Source organism: Macrobrachium nipponense, chromosome 29 (assembly GCF_015104395.2).
Source record: "Macrobrachium nipponense isolate FS-2020 chromosome 29, ASM1510439v2, whole genome shotgun sequence".
NCBI classification, from domain to species: domain Eukaryota; kingdom Metazoa; phylum Arthropoda; class Malacostraca; order Decapoda; family Palaemonidae; genus Macrobrachium; species Macrobrachium nipponense.
This window is the reverse complement of record NC_061092.1, coordinates 45957683-45978229: the sequence shown is the minus strand read 5'-3', so window position 1 is coordinate 45978229 and position 20547 is coordinate 45957683. Positions and strand designations below refer to the sequence as shown.

General features: G+C 39.1%; 1 long non-coding RNA gene across 1 annotated transcript in view; it reads left to right on the top strand.

Moving 5' to 3' along the window:
* The window catches only part of LOC135205967 (uncharacterized), a 164558-nt gene that overhangs the window by 8758 nt on the left and 135253 nt on the right, over positions 1–20547 (top strand). The window contains exon 2 of the long non-coding RNA XR_010312651.1: positions 3578–3641. This is a non-coding gene — a long non-coding RNA (uncharacterized LOC135205967). The remainder of the gene's footprint in view (positions 1–3577; positions 3642–20547) is intronic.

Here is a 20547-nt window from a genome sequence, read left to right as displayed (position 1 = left end):
TATTTTATCGCTTTATTTTAATGATAAGGTAATAGCCGACCATAGTATATATGATAGCTCTTCGTAGCATCATATTCTTGTTATTTCTCTTTCTCTTTGAGAGGGAGAGAATGTTTTTGCAGAGAATGTTGTTTATTTCTTGTTTCTCATGGACTGAATAATCATCCTGCAAAGTACCTCGTCAAAATTGCTTTCATCAGATATAGAAAACCCAGCAAGCAATCACATTTCCATACGGAAATAAGATGCTTACTTTTGCAGCATCAGCAATTACTACTACTACTACTACTACTGATGCCTTTTTCTGATCCCTGGATCACTATTCATTTTTCTCTTAATTGACGATTTTTATTAAAATATATATATATATATTATATATATATATATATATATATATATATATATATACTAATATATTATCTATCCTTAAATCTTGTCAGTCGTCATTAGTCTTTTTTTTACTTCTTCTTTCCCATCTTCATTAGAATTTCTGCATAGGTCAGCAGGGGTCTCACATTTGGAAATCCTTTGTATTTGATGTACTCCGCGGAAGAGTACTTCGTTAACACGTTCATCAGTAGGTTCCCTGTTCTTAGTTCGAATGGCGATTAGAAAGAGAGAGAAATGATGAGCCGATGAAAGCAGGGCCTAAAAAAATTCAATCCCGTAAGGGGTGGTGCCGGTGCACCTCATGCGGTTCACTGTAGGCAATACTTAAGGTCCTTTGCTGCTACTTCATTCCTCTTACTGACCTCCGTTCGTATTCTGTTTCTTCTACCTTACTTTCCACCCTCTCCTAATCAAGTTTTGCTCCTGTTATATTTTTCAAATGATTTTACTGTCATTTTCCGTTTCAGCGCTGAATGACCTCATAGGTTCCAGCGCTGGGCCCTTAGGCCTAAATTCTATATTCTATTCTATTCTAAAAGAATTCACATTGTAGTGCTGGGGAAACAGAAGATGCTATTAGAGGTGGCTAACTGGCCGGTGTTTATTTCGCAGACAAACTTTTAATTCAGTAGCTAGTTAACATGAAATAAATTCACGATATTCTGTCTATTTTTGCTTTCCAATCTTCATCCTACACGGAAATTCGGTAAGTTTCATTCTCATGGAATGAAATACGCGTAGGTGCTGTATTTCTGCCCTTGTATTGTCTTTATTTCCTGAAGTAGGGAGTTTTTCTTCGTTGGAGATATGTCTTGGAGCCTGTTATTGTATGAAGTAATCAAGATGTTTCCACTTCCTCCCTTTCTACTTCTCAATCGACTGTGATTCGCATCGCTTTTATGTGAACATATCACCGTTATCCTTAGAAGCTACGTTGTAATTGACCATGCATTAAGGAATATGAAAAACGACGGCAAACAATGTTGGAAGAGAATGCAGAGAGCGTTCGAAATAGCAAATCTTGAAAAGCGTTCATATTTCAGTAGTGAATAACTTAGCCATATCTGATAGTGACGATTCTTATGATAAGAACTGCGCAAGAAGTCAGTAAATACGTAATTACAAATGACATCTGCACACAGAAAAAAAAAATTCTTGCAAACAGCATGGCATCAATCCCTGCGAAGAGCAATGAAGCAAAGCCATTTCACCCTGAAGGCGAAATCCATCGACGCTTTTATTTGCTCGTTACCCTCGCAAGCAATTTCCCGAGCTCCCATATTCGCGACGCGTCTTTCATTTGTTTCCACTTGTGTATTCCAGAAAGCTTAAGATCCCCCTCCGATTGAACGCCTCGCCAGTCGCACACTGGCCATCATGTGCCTTTTATCAATTATTCTGCCTCGGCGTTCCCTTCTTCTCCTTCTTCCTCCTCCTTCTCGTGGTGGCCTCGCTTCTTCTTTTGTTTTCCGTGCTGCCCTTAGTCGCTGTTTTTATTATATTGTTGTTGCCTTGTACTTCTTTATATTTTATCTGTTGGATTGCCTTTCGTTGCGTCTGATAGATAACGGAAAAGGGGGAAGCGCTTTCATCTGTTGTTTTACTCCGCGTCTTGTAAAGTATTGGATGTTAATTGATACGGGATATATATATATATATATATATATATATATATATATATATATATATATATATATATATATATATGTATGTGTGTTTCTATGTATATATAGTTGTACGTGTATATATATTTTTTCACCAGGTGTTCTTTATGATAAGGAGGCTCTCCCAGTGGCCTTATGCACCGTGGCTGCGATCCACCAGAGAGGACCAACTACCGGGTTCGTAATTCACTATTTACGCCGGCAAAGGAGCATTGGGATTTCACGAAACGTGCTTAAAATGGCATTTTGTTTGGGTCATTTGGAGTGGAAAGCTTAAATGAGCTGATAAGAACGGCTCAGTTTACTGTTATGAAAAGCGTAGAGGGAAATTCCATCTCCCTAATTGGAGTTCTGAGAAGGACTGACGTCACAATCCATTCCACCATTAGAAAGTGTTATTAAGAGTCGTTGTTTGTTTCACAGTCTTTATTGGCTAGGGTGTAATTTCATGCATTTCTTATATTGTCTTCATTTCAGCCCCTGTGCGTCTATTCAGGTGTAGATGTAAACGTTGAATAATTGTGTGATTCAGTGCAAATGTGTAATTGAAAATCTAATAGTGATTTTATGTGTTGAAGTTATTAATTGATTAAATTTTCATAAGGAATTATTCCTTCAGTGTTGTTCTGTAGGTGACTTGGTATTGTATTAGTTTTCTATTGTCATGTTTTAATTGTGTTAATTTTTTTTTACATATTTGTGTTGCTAATTATTAATGTAATAATATATGGCTTATGCTGAGATAACGTCCTAGTGCATCAAACCCTGTTCCCTTTTTTTTTTTTTTTTTTTTTTTTTTCGAGCAAGGTTTTGTTGTTACAACTATAACATCATTGTGCGGCCGAGAATTTTTTTATTTGGTGTTTCTTTGCCTTAGTTATCCTGATACGTGCAACGCTAAAAGACACTTATTCCAGTAATGTTGTCCCAGCTGTGTAATATTAGTTCCCTTAATTTTTATCTCCATCTTCCTTTAACTTCTATTAGGGTTTCCTAACAGTCGACAGTCGTGAAGGTAAAATGGTTAAGGGAGGAAAGCTTTTTCTTTATTAATATCAATTAAATAAATTTTTAATTCTTTTATTATAAGATATGTATTTTGCCTGTGTTCCGATTTAAAGGACACCCTGTACAACCTCCTGGGGAAGGATAAAACGGCTTGTTCTTAGATTGGTCAGGCCTTATGCCAGCGCTGCTGCAGGCTTTAATGTTATCTCCCGCTAGGTTGCCGTTCTTCCTTTTTTTTTTTTTTTTTTTTTTAATGCCCTCTGAATACTCTCGTATCTTTCTTCCACTTCTTTTCTTCATTTTACCTTATTCCTTCATCTCTCTTACTGTCTCTTCTCTTTTTTCATTCTTCCCTCTCGTATCTTTCTTCCTCTTCCTTTTCTTCATTTTACCTTATTCCTTCATCTCTCTCACTTTCTCTTCTCTTTTTTCATTCCTCCCTCTACGTATTCATTCTGTCTCGTAGTTTGTATAGGCTACTGATATAATTAAAATTCGCCCATTTCGCTTTCCAGATCTCAAAATGGTCTTTAGCAGCTGAGGGAAGCTTCTAGCGATGACGATCTTCACAGTGAGAAGGTAAGCCCTGATATACTATGATGTTTAAATTATCTTTGGATAGTTCGCTTTCAATCACATTCAGTGCCATTGGCTTGTTAGGATTCTTTCCAAGTTCTAGAACACTGTTGAAAAGACAGCCGTGATCTTGGTAGTTGCACTGCCCAAATGATCCGTAATCACTCGAGTGTCCCTCCAAATTCCACATAATTTTTTATCAAAATGCCCAGAGCCTCAAGCGGCTCCACACACCCATAAACAAGGCTCTTGCTGCTCCACGTCCAACTACTTTACACGAAACAACTGCAAATGCATTAATACTACATTCTGCTTTAACTGCCACCTACAACTTTTACAATGTCCTATTTGTGTGCAACTGACACTCTAGCTATTCGAACCCTCTTTACCTTAATTGCACTGTTTTTTCACTACTTTTACAATTCCTTGTGTGATGGTTTCACGGGCAGTTTCACCAGTTTACGCATGGTGTAATTTTAACGATTTTGTGAGTTTACAAAGTGTGCAGTTTGACCATGGATCACTTTCACTCATTTTTACATAAGACATAAGAAACATCGTTTAGTGTCATGTAAGGTTAAAATTTTACAGATAATGGAATTTCAAGTAATGGCTTCTTTTTCAGTTTTGCAATTTCACTAGTTGCAGGTTTCTAATTTTGGCAAATTTATTACTTTTATGCGCACAACGATGCGCACATCGATGCATTGTGCCGTGTAGTACGGAGTGCAGTTTATCAGGTTTTGCATTTTCCATCCACTGTATTTTAACCTACTCGGAAATTTCGCACATTTAGGCTTCACCTATTCGACCATCTCGTTCATTTCGCAACTGGTACAGTTGCGCAACTTGTGCCATTTCACTTATGGTTCAGCTTTATACGGAAGAATATCTCGGATGTTTTATGTGATCAAATTTCCTTTATTAAAGGTGGGCCCAAGAACGGACCGTAGAGTGATTGACAGTTACGTCGCTTATCGCTTACCTAATTCTCCTGTTAAGCTGATGCGTTGCCTTTTTGGGCTTTTATTGGCCCTGGAAGAATAAGATATCGATAGCAGATTAGGATTTGCTCGGGAGATATGCTCAGTTGATAAGGTCAACAAGGTGGACCAGGGGATTTGTGTAAGCAACGAAATAGATTTGGGAGACTTTATTGTTATTATTATCAGCATCAGAGGGCTATGGTATCTGAAGTAAAACAATAATAGTGGAAAGTCAGTTTAATTTTTTAGACCCGAATATTGTTCATGAAAATGTTGGTTTCATCATATATATATATATATATAATATATATCTATATATATGATATATTATATATATAATATATATATATAATATAGATAGAATAGATATAAATATATATATGTATATAGCGTGTGTGTGTGCACGCGAGCGCTTTCGCTTATATTGAAATTTTCGTGATTTTTATAGGTATTTATGTAGTTAAAAGAAGACTTTTGCTCATTCAGTGATTGACTAGTTTATTCTCCTGGTGTCATCTCCCATAATAAAGGTATTAGGAGCCTGATAAGGGAAGAGCACTTTAGCGAATATTATGGGTGAAGAGAGTGAGAGAGATCTGTCTTGATGAATCATTAATCTTATAATGAACCTTCTTTTAAATGGGGTTTTTCTTTGCTCATTTGGTTTCCAAGAAGGTGGATTTACTGGGGATCTCTTCATCGGTGTTCAGACATGAAGAATATGGGATATTAATTATAATTATTTTTGTAGCTATTATTATTATTAATTATTATTATTATTATTATTATTATTATTATTATTAGTATTATTATTATTATAGGTCGTCCAAACCCCAAGCTATCTGATATATGGCTGATTATGACTGTTTACTTGTCTATGGCGTCTTTTTTACTGCCAGAGGAATTGTGACTGTTACCTCCATGAAACTGGATGTTCGCAAGTTTTCACCAGTTAATATAAAGAAAGTGTAATTGGAGGCTGTCAAATTCCCAACGGAGATAACTGTATAAAAAACAAGTATTCTGTCCTCAAACCATTAACCCAAAGACACCATTTATTTTCTGCGGAGACTGCTTAGCGTCTGGTGATACTGATCTTCAGACTGCCTCCAGTTGACGAAAGAGCCCAGTCACAAGTTTTGTTATTGTACTGCATCTTGTTAGGACAGATGTTTCGACTGAGGCCAAGGCCCAAGGGTTTCTTGTCAGATATTATTTATAAAAATATTTGTCAACATACCAACTCCAACCATAAAGAAATTGACCAAGACATTCAGAGCTTCTAGCCCATCCATCCCAAAGAAGACGGTGAAAATCAGTGATATGCTCATTTATGTAGGCTGTTATACTGTGAGGAACAGACTAGGCTGAACTATCAGAACTGATGAAAGTTTCCAGGAAGCAATTATATTTTATAGATATGCCGGGACAAGATACAACTGCTACTTCTTTGGTGGACTAAGCTAGACTCTTCAGCTTTGGATCCAATACATATATAATTCTTCCCTTAATGGTTAGAGTCAGTGTTAGGCAACTGGTAATCAGCCCTGTTATTACGGGCTGCTCCAGGAGCAAGAACCCGTTCCAGCACAAGGCTGGCCTAATCTCAAACAACAAGCCCCGTTGACACTGGTAAACTCAAGTTTCTATTCCTGCCATCTCGAACTATATTTCACCTAATTTGCTTTTCTTGGTAAAGGAATATTTAAAATATCCTGACAACCTAGACATTTAGGTGAAGGAGACCCAGATAGGTTACGTCATAAGTCTGTAAAGTGTGATGAAGGCTCAAATGCGTATACTGGATTACTGCGGCAATATCAAGCCATATCCATCTTTCCAGTGCTTGCTAGGGTTGCTTCCTGGCAGTCATTGTAGGAAAATGAAAGGTGCCTTTGATGGTCTTGATATTTGACCTGTCACTTCTAAGACAACCGTCACAATGCAGATGAATTCATATTTGTTCAATTGATTTTAGATGTTGGAGACCATGTACCCTATTACATTCATACTTTTTAAGTGACCAGGGTCAGAGAGCAGTTGTTGTTGTTGTTGTTTATAATTTTAGTTAAACCAGACCTCTGTTGTTTAATAAAATTCGTAGTATTTTCCTGGGATGTTTGTTGTTGTTATGAAGTACCGAAATGGTTGTTGGTCTGTAGATAAGATGCTGTATGCAAACAATGCAACTAACTGTTGTCGCAGTAGCTTAATTTACTTTCTCATTTACAAAATTAATTTGCTGCTTACCTTAACCAAGATTTGAAATGAATCACTAAGTGATGAGGCCTCCCAGGTTTGAGGAATGAACTAAAACAAAACTTATGACTATAGATTAAGGGATACGCATACAAGTGTACACTATATGACTCACTTTGCATAGGTAATATTTTTCTTGATGGTTATGTTCATATGACAGTACTAGGTGTCATCTATGATTCAACATTACTTTTCCCCATATTTATGAAAATGATCATTCAAATGCTACCAGACAACTCGGTATTGTTCCTAGGGATTACCACATCCACTGAGATTCTGATATGAATGACGCTTGACTTCCTTTGTTTGGGTGTCGGCAACTTCCCAGAATCTTCGCCTTCCAAACAAAGTTACGCGAAATATTAGTTTCTTTTGTATGTGTGTGTGTGTGATATATATTAGTTAAACCATCACCAGGTGGTATCCTACTCAACCATCTTCCATGAACTATTTCAGTAGGAAACTTCCTTTAAAGGAGCACCTTACTTACCAGCATATCAAGAAACGTCATGCACAAGCCTTCTCATTTTGCAGAGAATCGTTATCTGTATTTTGTTTTGGTGACACGTTGTCACACTGCCCAGTACCAGAAGTCTTTCACTCCCACTCCCTTTTTTTGACTTGTATGCATTTGTAAATTTATTTGTTGATTCGTTCGTTAATTAATGATTGCACCTTTTCCAGATGTGATTTCTACCACAGCAGTACTCACAAAATCGTTGCAACAAAAGTACAGCAGCAATAACTCAATTTAAATCAGATAGCTTTTCAAGGGAAGAAATACTTTTCTTGAACAAATAGTACTATAGATATATGCTAAACCAGGGAAGGGACTTACCACGAGGGTATAATGCAATCTGACCATAACTCTCGAGTAAGTAAAACATATAAGAAAAGCAAATGAGCTGAGGGTTTTATTAGAAGGGGGAATTTTAGGTAACCTCTTAGGATAACTAGAATCACGTGTATTTGCAATAAACATAATCAGAGGAATGGGAATAATTATAACTGGTAACTGGGATCTGTCGGAGTACTAAATTAAGATGAGACGATGATAACTGGGTGCCACTTCAAGGGGCACCATAAATCAAATTTCAGTGGGTTACCACGGCAATGCAAGCACAATCGAAGCAGAAGAATCCACAGCGAGGAAACTCCGTCTGGAACGGAGGAGGCATCCGATTAACTGCCGGAACCAGCACAACTAAGGGGTCAAGGATACACTGATGGTACCAACGGCTCCTTGGGCTCAACGCTGTTGAATTCACTCATGGACACACTTTGTAACAAAGTCAGGTTGATATGAGAATGCATTGGAAATCGGAAAAATGGAATAGCTCAATAAACAGGATTCGCATTACTGGTGAAACTCAGTTCCTGGCACTTCATCTGGTGTCGGAGAGAGAAGTCCTGGTAGATGTGCGGACGATGGGGGTCAGAGGGTGAAAGGGGATTTGGCACTGGAAAAACACTTGGGCTGGTAGTCAGCCACGTGTTGGGAGTTGGCTCTGATGGAGCGGAGGTCAGGAAGGGAAGCTGGTGTTTGGACTGCTTCTGTAGTATCTCTCACGAGAGGCGCCTTTTGTTTTTCTTCTTATCCCTTCCCATTCTTTTCAGGGGTCACCCGTTTTCTATCGTTTCGTCTTGACCTCGTGGTTCTTTTGTTGCCAAAGATATAACACATATCAAACAAATAAAGGATCAAGAGGGTGTAGTGCTTAGAAAGGAGGAAGACATTGTGAAGAGATGGAAAGAATATTTCGAACAGTTGTTAAATGAAGAAAATAATAGACTAATAAGAGAGGATGGGCAAGTGAACATTGGCATGGTAATGTGGTTTTCTAGGCAAGAGGTACTAAATGCACTGAAGAAGATGAAGAATGGGAAGGCAACCGACCAGACATGATCCCAGTGGAGGCATGGAAAGCATTAGGAGATGAAGGAGTGGATATACTGTACGATCTTATGATAAAGATCCTTGAACAGGAAAAGATACCAAATGAGTGGCGTGGGAGTATATTGATACCAATTTTTAAAGGGAAAGGCGATGTCCAAGAGTGTGGTAATTATAGGGGCATTAAATTGATGTCCCACACTTTGAAGATACTGGAAAGGATGATAGATGCTAGACTGAGAGAAGAAGTACAAATAGGTAAGGAGCAGATGGGATTTATGAAGGGAAGGGGAACAACAGATGGTATATTTTGTCTGAGGCAAATAATGGAGAAATTCGGGGAAAGACAAAGGGACCTACATATGGTATTCATTGACCTTGAAAAGGCTTATGACCGAGTCCCGAGACAAGAGGTATGGAGGAGCCTGAGGGAGAAGATGGTGCCAGAGAAGTATGTGCGATTGATACAAGAGATGTACCGGAATGTATTTACCAGAGTGAGGAGCAGTGTTGGGGAGACAGAAGGTTTTGAGGTGAGAGTAGGATTACACCAGGGGTCGGCTCTGAGCCCATTTATCTTTAACATAGTGATGGATGTTATAATAGAGGAAGTAAGGGAGACAGTACCATGGAACATATTGTATGCGGATGATATTGTTCTGTGTGCAGAGAGCAGGGAAGATCTGGAAGTGAAATTGGAGAGATGGAGACAAGTACTGGAGGACAGAGGAATGAGAATAAGTAGATCCAAAACAGAATATATGTGTACCACCACTGAGGGGGATGATAGAGAAAGTATTCAGCTTGGTGGAGAGCAAATAAGGAGAGTTGATAAGTTTAATGTGGGATTGGGATCTTTTGTTAACGCTGGAGGAAGTATGGAAGAAGAAGTAAAACATCGGGTACAGGCAGGCATGAACAACTGGAGAGCGGCCTCGGGAGTTCTTTGTGACAAAAGAGTGCCGCTTAGGTTAAAAGGAAAATTTCACAAGACGGTGGTAAGAACAGCAATGCTGTATGGTACGGAAACAGCAAGCATGAGAAAAGCAGAGCAGAAGAAGATGGATGTGGCAGAAATGAGAATGCTTAGGTGGATGTCTGGGGTAACAAGAGTGGATAGGATCAGAAATGACTACATAAGGGGGTACTAAGGTGGTGGAAGTATCAAAGAAAGTGCAGGAGGGGAGGCTGAGATGGTATGGACACCTGTTGAGGAGAGATGAGGACCACGCTGGGAGACATACTATGGGGGTGGAGGTGCAAGGAAGAAGAAAAAGAGGGAGACCAAGAAAGAGATGGAAGGACTGTGTGAGAGGAGATTTAAATGAGAAGGGAATTGATGAGGCAGAAGCACAAGATAGAAATAGATGGAAACGGCTCATCCGAAACGGCGACCCCCATATAAAAATGGGAACAAGCTGGGAAGAAGAAGATGATGCTGAAGTGCCGGGCACATGGGAGATCCCATGTCACGTGGTCGCTCAGCTTTCTCTTTTGGGGTGCGGGCCAGCTGCCCTGGCTTAGTGCCTCCTGTGGCGTTGACTCAGAGACTTTAAGTAGTTAAATTAAGTATGTCTTAGTTTAACTAGACCACTGCACTGAACTGATTAACAGCTCTCCTAGGGCTGGCCCTAAGGATTCGATATTTTTTACATGGCTAGGAGCCAATTAGTTACCTAGTAATGGGACTTACAGCTTATTGTGGGATCCGAACCCTATTATACCGAGAAATTAATTTATAATCACCAGAAATAAACTTCTCTGATTCACGTTAGCAGAGTTGGGGGGCGGACTCTCTCTAACAAATCAGTAGGAGAACACGCAACCCACTCGTCCAACAAGGAACTTTCTTTAAGTAGTGCCTTGGGCGATCATACGACGGAGGCTTGTCTGCAATGATGGTGAAGTGACCTGGAAAGAGCTTTAACATCGTCACATGGTCTAGGAAGGAAATTGAAAAGACCGCAAGAGAGAATAACAAGAGCTTTGAAGGAGAGGAAAACTCTCTACGGCTAACTGTTAATGTTGATAACGACATGAAAATAACGTCTTTTAAAACCGATATTCTTAAGAGGAGAGTTGGCACGAAAAGAGGAGTCCTGTGTTGAAATATATATATGTATGTATATGTAGGTATGTGTCTATAACCTGTAAAGCCACATGACACAAAGGGCCCCTGTGAAATTCCGCCACTCATGTCTTGCCTTGGGCGTTATCTTCCATAAATTCCCGCTCATTTCCAGCCTCTTTTCTTACAGTTCTCATCCAACTTTTCTGGTACCCACAGGAGCCAAGCTGACGCAATCACGTACTTAACTCTCCGTGGCTGGGCCAGTGACATGTCCTAGTCATTTCCTTCTCCCCTACCTCAATATCAGATCTATACATGGAACGTCCGTAATCATTAGATACAGTTTCACTGCCATACCAAAATTCGTTTCCGTAAAGATTTGTATATTACAGTAAATATATGACTAGTACTAAATACCGCGAAACACACATGACACCCCAGGGGCTAGTGCTAAACACAGCGAAACAGAATCAGTGTAGATAGATAACTTTTTCGCCGTGTTTAGTACTAACTCTTGCGGATCAATGTTCCTAAGCAAATTGGTCATTTCTCATATTCCTGAGGGATTTCATGACATCCCATATTTATTGCAACATATATACTCTTGTTTCGGTACTATCTCAGTCTTATCTTATTTCCAGATCGTGTCCAACCTGTCCATAGTTTAATTTGTCTTTTTTAGTCTTCCGCTGAATTTCAGTTCAGTAAAACCTGTCCTGGATATATTGTTCCTGAATATCCGAAAGATTCATCCTCATGATCTTTTCTCCATCTAATATCATTTTGTCGCTTCGTGCAAAGTATGTCGTCTTGACTTTCTTTTCTCTGAGAATCATTGTCATTCCCATCTCTCCAGACACATGGTGTATTATATTAAGCAAGCTATGTCAATCTATTGGTGTTCTGCAGATTAAAATTGCACTGTCTGCATATTCTAAGTCAGTCAAGTTTCTGACGTCACTCCAGTCTAAAGCTCTCTTTTATTTCGGACCACCTTTTCATAACATTACCTGTGAAGGGCAAACACCTCAGGTTTAATATTAGTGTTCCTTTCTAGCAAACAACTGTTTACTTCAAATTTACTCGACACAACCCTCCCAACACTGAATTAGCATCTTTTCTTGACAGGCTATATACATATACATATATGATATATATATTATATATATATATCTATATATAGATATATATTAAAGTTTTATGGTGTCATGTTCTTTTCTTTCTTCAAGCGCAGACATTTTGGCATGAACCTGATTTTTTTTCTAGTGTAGGCCTGACAAAAACTAGAAATGATGATGATGAGAGAGAGAGAGAGAGAGAGAGAGGAGAGAGAATGATGGGACTGAACTGAATTTTTGGTTGGTTTGGAAAGTTGGGTCTGAGTAACCGCCATTCCCTCCACTAGAGTGGGGCAAATAGAGCATTTTGAGAGGTTGCAGCCGTGGACTGCCCCCGCCGTTTATTGTTCGCGGTCTTATCTTAACAGACTTTTCATGAGATAATTTGTCTGGCATCCTGCCGATGTTTGCATAAAGTGAAGAAAAAACAACAGCTTGTACTAATTTTATTCGTATCTTTTTGCGAACTTTATATTTATTAACTTGAACTGGATCATCAGGTTTTCAAATTTTGCCCTAAAATATCATGAGGAATTTCCCTTAAAGAATGCAAAAATAATAAGTAGAAGTATTCAGTGAGAGAGAGAGAGAGAGAGAGAGAGAGAGAGAGAGAGAGGAGAGAGAGAGAGAGAGAGAGAGAGAGAGAGAGAGAGAGAGAGAGAGAGGGAGAGAGTTCTCTAAAAATTCTGTAATGGCACATGAGGAATAATTACGGGTCTAAATTGGGGGTAATGTTTTATACTCGTTTTTTGAATGGAGCAAATGGAGGAAAGGGACTAAGGCTACGTCGAATATGGTATTGAAGTCTTATTTGCAGTTTTAGATTCTTCGTTGTCTTCAAAAGTCGCGTGCATCCTCGTTATCAGGGGTCGAAAACTTTCCGGAACGGTTAAGACGTCCTCCAGAGGTGGGTTTAGAACGCTTCTTTGTAGGCAGTCCATTAAAATTAAGGTGAACTCTCTCTCTCTCTCTCTCTCTCTCTCTCTCTCTCTCTCTCTCTCTCTCTCTCTCTCTCAGATATGAATAATGCTTAGATATACCGGGTGTCTTTTGTTTTCACATTTGCTAATCTACCTCACCGTTGCTCACAGTTATTACATATTGTTATGAATAGTTACTTCGTGTTATAACAGTATTGCAGCGTCGTTTACTCTTATATAAATAGATAATGATGAAACTATTTATTCCAGAGAAAAACCATTGAAATCTGACCTGCTTTTCTGTGGGTACTAGAATGTTGCCTTCTTATTATTGTCTTTGGCAAATGAAGCTTGCCTTGCACCAGCACGGTCTCTTGCTCCGAACACAAACCGCATTTTACCCCATAGCGTCGGTCAAGGTAAATGAATGAATTAAGAGGGCAGTATCAGGAAGATAAGACCTGGCTTCATTAGCAGTGAGTCATCTCTGAAAGGATGGTTGATCGAAAGAGCAGAGGGCAAGACAGACGGCCTATTTCTTTCAGTGTAGCATTTCTGTCAGCATTTTGTCAAGCGCTTGAGATTTACAACAAGTAGCCGATAACTTTCACCTAGAGTCGTTTATTTACTTTTGGTGGCTGTGGAGGCCGCCGAAGTATTTATCAGCCATCAGCGCTGTGCCACGCCCTTTCATGGAAATGGCCACCCAAGTAATAACGATTCTTGGAAAGAAGAAGGTGAAGAACGAAATTACATAAGAATAAGCGTTCATATTTGTCGATCCCATAAGAGCATGATCTAATTTAAAAGCACCAAGTCCGATTTTAATTTTTCTGTTGGAGTTCTTTGAAATGTAAATGCATCCTGCTAATGGACTCCCATTATTGGCACTAAACCGTCGTAGGAGAGAGGCAATCACGGTGGATAAATCTTTCATGTGCTTCGACGGTTTTGGGCTGTAATGGGTGAGTGAGTGATCGAGGAAAAAGTAAAAGAAGGGAAAGATGGGCGGATCACTGGGTGTCTTGGTACTGCCATATAGAGCAGCAGAATTTTCTATATAGTATTAGCCCTGACAGATGCCTGCATTCAAAACAAGATGGTGTAGTACAATGTGCTAAGCTTCGACAGCAGACTGAAGCAATGAGTTTTAATAACAAAGAGTGGGAACGTTTGGTATGTTCCAAATCTCAACGAATAAAACTTCAATGATTTTTGCTCTATGAAGGTAATTAGGCTTAACGGATAGCCAGGTCACATCTCTGCGCTGAGCTTTTTCCAGGGAACGAAAACGAGGACTTTAATAGACTAATTTGTGAAGCTTCACAAATTAGTCTGTAATGGGAATGAACTTAAAAGCGGATGGCTATTTTTTATGTGAAACCCCCCAAAAATTGAAAATCACCTGGACACAATGCCATTAACTACGTAAATCTGTCCTTTTCTTCATCTAAGGACGAAGACATTATAGGACCGAATTGTCATAATACATGTCATGTTGCCTCTTTCCGCTGTTATTGCATAAAAACTGGAAACCGGGTTCTTCATTCCCTCCGACAAGGAAGTAATCATGCATTTGGTTCTGATTGTTAACATTTGAAAGATAGTTGGGGGCTCTCAGCATTAACCTCTGTTCTGTTATGTTTTGCTCAGTAGATTGCAGTAACCCTGAGGGTATTTGTGGCTGCTGGGTTATCTGAATTTGGTGACACAACCAGTGGAGTTGGGCCATCGACTCAATCATGGTCTTTCCCAGTCATAGGTTAAAATTCTATTGCGTATACCGAAGTAAACTTTAATTATTTATTTATTGTTATATGTTCATTTTATTTTTATTTGAACACCATTATGCAGTTGTCAAAGAACCGTTTCCGGTTTTATCAAATTTCCTTAAATAGTTTTCAAGCAATTATTATTACTTCTGCAATGAGGTTATGCTTTTGGTTAGGATAGTTTGTTTCTCGTTTTTGTTAGCAGGATAATTTGTGTGGAATCTTGGAAAAACTTTATGAAAAATGGGCTGGGTGACTGGAAACACATGGTCGGGTTTTGGAAGATGGCGTGGAACTTTTGAGGAGAAACGACCAACGACTTCACATGGGGTTATTTGCTCAGTCATGCTGGAGATTCACAGCGTTCAAGATTATTATTATTATTATTATTATTATTATTATTATTATTATTTTTTTTTTTTTTTTTTTTTTTTTTTTTTTTGCTCTATCACAGTCCTCTAATTCGACTGGGTGGTATTTATAGTGTGGGGTTCCGGGTTGCATCCTGCCTCCTTAGGAGTCCATCACTTTTCTTACTATGTGTGCCGTTTCTAGGATCACACACTTCTGCATGAGACCTGGAGCTACTTCAGCCTCTAGTTTTCTAGATTCCTTTTCAGGGATCTTGGGATCGTGCCTAGTGCTCCTATGATTATGGGTACGATTTCCACTGGCATATCCCATATCCTTCTTATTTCTATTTTCAGATCTTGATAACTTATCCATTTTTTGCCCTCTCTTTCTCTTCAACTCTGGTGTCCCATGGTATTGCGACATCAATGAGTGATACTTTCTTCTTGATTTTGTCAATCAACGTCACGTCTGGTCTATTTGCACGTATCACCCTATCCGTTCTGATACCATAGTCCCAGAGGATCTTTGCCTGATCGTTTTCTATCACTCCCTCAGGTTGGTGCTCGTACCACTTATTACTGCAAGGTAGCTGATGTTTCTTGCACAGGCTCCAGTGGAGGGCTTTTGCCACTGAATCATGCCTCTTTTTGTACTGGTTCTGTGCAAGTGCCGGGCATTCACTTGCTATGTGGTTTATGGTTTCATTTTTCGTATTGCACTTCCTACATATGGGAGAGATGTTATTTCCGTCTATCGTACTTTGAACATATCTGGTTCTTAGGGCCTGATCTTGTGCCGCTGTTTATCATTCCTTCAGTTTCCTTCTTTAGCTCTCCCCTCTGTAGCCATTGCCAATTGTCATCGCTGGCTAGTTCTTTAGTCTGTCTCATGTATTGTCCGTGCATTGGTTTGTTGTGCCAGTCTCCTGTTCTCTCTGTCTTTCTCCTGTCTCTGTATATTTCTGGGTCTTCGTCTACTTTTATTAGTCCTTCTTCCCATGCACTCTTTAGCCACTCGTCTTCACTGGTTTTCAGATATTGCCCCAGTGCTCTGTTTTCAATGTTGACGCAGTCCTCTATACTTAGTAGTCCTCTCCCTCCTTCCTTTCGTGTTATGTATAGTCTGTCCGTATTTGCTCTTGGGTGTAGTGCTTTGTGTATTGTCATTTGTTTCCTGGTTTTCTGATCTATGCTGCGGAGTTCTGCCTTCGTCCATTCCACTATTCCTGCGCTGTATCTGATTACTTATTAATTATTATTATTATTATTATTATTATATTATTATTATTATTATTATCATTATTATTTATGTTTGTTTCCAAATATTCATCATGGGCAGAAACTCATATGAAACACGAGTAAACGCCTTACCCAAAGTATAGATTGTTCGTGTTAACAAAATTTAAAAAAATAATTTATGAATAAATCTAAATTATGTAGGATGAAAGAGTTCTGGACCCACCCAAACACACACTCACACGCATTCACTTACACACGCAAACACACACTCACACACACACATATACAGGTCCTCTCTCCAATTTCGTTTATTGTTAAATCTTAGTATCTATATTCAGCTTCAATCCTTTTTTGCATTTTTAAATACATATTTTAGTTTTCATTGATTATTTGGTTTTAATTATACACCTTGATCTCTGCATTCCCTGGTTAGTCCAATGGGAGACCCATTTTGTAGGACAGAGGTCCTTGGTGCCCCCTGGGTAGCACCAGAAAAATCCCACTGAGGAACTAAGGGCCTGAAGCTTTCTCTAGAATCCCAGGAGGAATGCCATTAACAAAGATTTTGATTTGGTTTGATACAGTAAAACAGTAGTTGCCTGGCTCCAGTACTCCAAAATGCCTTGAATTGTAACCAGTGATAAATCCTCAGAGCCAAAGATTGGCCAAAGAATGGCTATAAATCCAGCGCCTTCGAGGGTTTCAGTATTGTAGTTTCAGAATGAATTAAATTTAATACAGGAGGCAATCCTCCATGGATTTTGGAAGGAGTATTAGGTTCTTGATCGGACTGAAGAGCCTTCTCCCGTCCTGGTGCTTCCCAAGGAAATCAAAGGCAATGTGTGTGGTCAGATTGGCTAGACCAGAGGAACTTCAGAGGCTGGGAAAGTGATTGTCCTCTCCTGTCATGGGAATCTGAGGGCTCATATAATGCTTGCATGGTTGATGATATTACTCCCTTAGATTATCCTAAAGGATTTGCTTGTCTAAAACTACGATAGCAAACCTAGCGAATTCCACTGCAAGAAGAAGTATGTTCTCTTTTGAATCGTATTATTACTTGTTTATTTACTACTAACATTCTCCAAGAAAGAGCACCGGTTTCGTTGTTAATATGGTGTTTATTTTGAAGAAATATGTTTGCGGCGTCAAAAATGTTTTTATCAACGGTTTGAAAATACTCTAAAAATTCAATATTTTCTTTTCGTTTTGTATCAGAGGAAATAACGGCAATTTGACTGAGAATCAAACGGTAAAATAAGCGCTGTTTCCGTTATTTAATCCTGAAGAATATAAGGAAATTTTCCATTTTCTCACATCGAATTTTAAGATAAGGCGCGTTAATGAGCGCCAGGGGGAGCGAGCGTGGATAAGAGAGATGGTAATTAGTTCAAAAGAGCAATGAGCGAAGTTGTGCCGCGGTTTCTTTCGGCATCTACTGAGAGGAATGGCGGGAGGATTATTCTTTTCCTGGTGTTGATGGAGAAAACAATGAATAAGGCCATGGTTTCTTCATAGATTTATTCCAAGGAATTAAAAGTTCTCCTTTATTTCAATATTTATTGAGGGGAATGAATGAATTTTTTTTCATATTTATTGAGTGATGAACTGTTTCTTCCGGTATATATCAAACGGAATGAACGAAGTCGTGCTTTTCTTGGTGTTTATTAAGAGGAATGAAAAAAAGTTCTACTTTCAGCGCATTTAGTAAAAGGAATGAATTAAAATGGGATTTCATTCTACATGAAGAAATAAGGAAATTATTTTTTCCATTGGCACTTATCGAAAGGAATAAATAAATTTGTACTTTGTATAGGTATTTATTGATGAAAGAATGAACACCACTACTTTTCTCTTGATGTTTATTGTTGGGATGAACAAAATTTGCAAAGTTCTTCACGCTTCTGTTTTTCCATCCCTCAGCAGACCGAAGCTATATCGCTTTCATCGTGGTTGAGCCCAGGATTGATAGTGTACTCTGTTAATCCTAGTTGAGCCCAGCCCCATCCTTGTTCCCATTTCCCCTCTTTCCTGCAGTCTCTGGGCCTGGGATAAAAAAAAAAAATATCTATAGGTTGCTCATCACATGTATTAAAACGCCTGTGTCTCTCCCCGGCAGTTTGCTGTCAGAGTATCTGCTCTACTGTTGTTATAGTTCTATTCGATAGGCTTCCCCATCTCACAAATATCGTGTGGAGATTCCGAACTCAAGAGTCAACCGGATGTGGAATTCTATTCTTGTGTCGGCATTCAGTGAATTTAATTTTCTAGTCTTGGTCTCTACGCTATATAAACCAATCATTTTCTTTCTATTTCGGCAAAGAAGAATCACGTAACAGACATTTTGTTTGATTTGGTTCTGATCCCGAAGGATAACGCAAGCAACAAAAGGACGCCGGAACTAGCAGATAGGAAATGATAGACCCGCCTCTTGAAACAATGAAAAATACGGTTACAAGAATCTTAAAAATCATAGGAAGGGAGAGGATTCCAGATCTTGATGACAGTGACAGGAACTGACACTTACTTGACCTATGGATTGGCATTGTATATAATGATTCTGAATAGCTGACGGTTCTTAGTGTTACACTTCGCTGCAAGATTTTTTTCTTTTTTATAATTCTTACTGTCTAAAAACTAGGCAATGTTGATAATAAGGCTTCTTATATCTTCTGAAGGAATAGTTTAAATAAAATAGTAACCAGATTTTTTGTATGGCTCGTATTGTAATATGTTGTTTGGACTTCAGCAGCTACCAGCGATCTTCACCTTTCAAAAAGATTAATTGCTCGAAGTCGTGATTTTCTCTCACTGCCAATCAAGTATTGTTTATTGATTTATTTATTTTATTAATTTTTTTTTGAATGACGAAAAATACCCTCAGGCGATATCACTGAGGCTTCTGCCTTGCTTTTGATTGGCCAGAGCACTTGAATTACAGCCTCTGGTGAATTCTGAGCAACCTGAGCTTCTGCCAATCACGATTAGCTTCAACGATATCGGCTTCGTCAGCATTAAACTTAGCCGCGGCCCATGAAACTCAGCCACGGTTCGGCGGTGGCATATGTTGTTGGTACCTGTAGCGCTGCCAGAAGTACAGTTATAATTAACTTGAACCTGACATTAAATAAAAGCTTCTGAGGCTAGAGGGCTGTAGTTTGGTATGTTTGATGACTGGAGAGTGGATGATCAACTTACCAAGTTGCAGCCCTCTAGCCTCAGTACTTCAGGAGTTTTTAAGACTTGAGGCGGACGGACAGACAAAGCCGGCACAATAGTTTTATTTTAGAGGAAACTAAAAATTATTGGTGATCATAAAAAAATCGGTCTCCCATAACCTCTTACTCTAATTACCCCTTCCACTTGTAGTATTTACACCTCTTATAGTGCGAGCTCCTCGCATTGCAAAGCGCCATCATCAACACTGTTGAAATGCCACGATGTCACAGTGCCCCTCCTGTCAAGCTTTGGAACTTTTTCAGGCTGACACTTTTCCTTCTGTGGTTAATCTTGATATGCCGGTCAAAAAGAATGACCAATTTCTGGAAATTTTGTCGCCTAAGACGAAAGTTTCGCGATTCATAGCCTCTTTCTTTTCTCGGCAGCCTTACTGATGCTCATGATGAGGAGGTGAAGTGAGGCTGTAACATTAATTTGAAGTGCCACGTGCCATTAATTGCTTCGTTCCGAGACATTGTGGTTGACGTATGAACATGCATGTTGATTGATTCGGTGTGGTTGTTATATCATTGTCATTTTTTTTATCTCTTCTTTTATCCGTGATATTGCGGTATACGTACGTTCATATTTATAACCAATTCTTTGTATCTTTTCTTTGCAATTTATTTGTTATTCTTTTCGTCGTGTCATTCAGTTTCTTCCCTACCGTGAGGAATCCTCATTTGCAAGTTAATGGCTTCATCCAGGTATATACGTTAGCACATTTCTCTACTCCATATCGGCTTCAAACCAAAGCCTATGGAGTGAATGGTAAAGGCTAACCAAATGAGCCACAAAAATCATGAAAGAATTTGGGACTGAAAGAGTTATCCTTGCTTACCAATGGGTGTTGGGTCGCGAAACTTGGTCAAGCTCGCTGGTAAGCAGGGTGTGCAGCAAGGATAGGGTCTATTCAACCTCCTTGGTGTGCAGCCTGGTGAGTAACTCCTGTGGGTTGTAGGTTCCTGTTTCTAGTAAATGATCTTGGGGCTCATTTGGTAGTACTCTTTCCGTATACACGAAGGTCCTGGGTTCGTTCTCGGTGTAAAGCAGAAATTTGTCTGCTGCACACGTGATT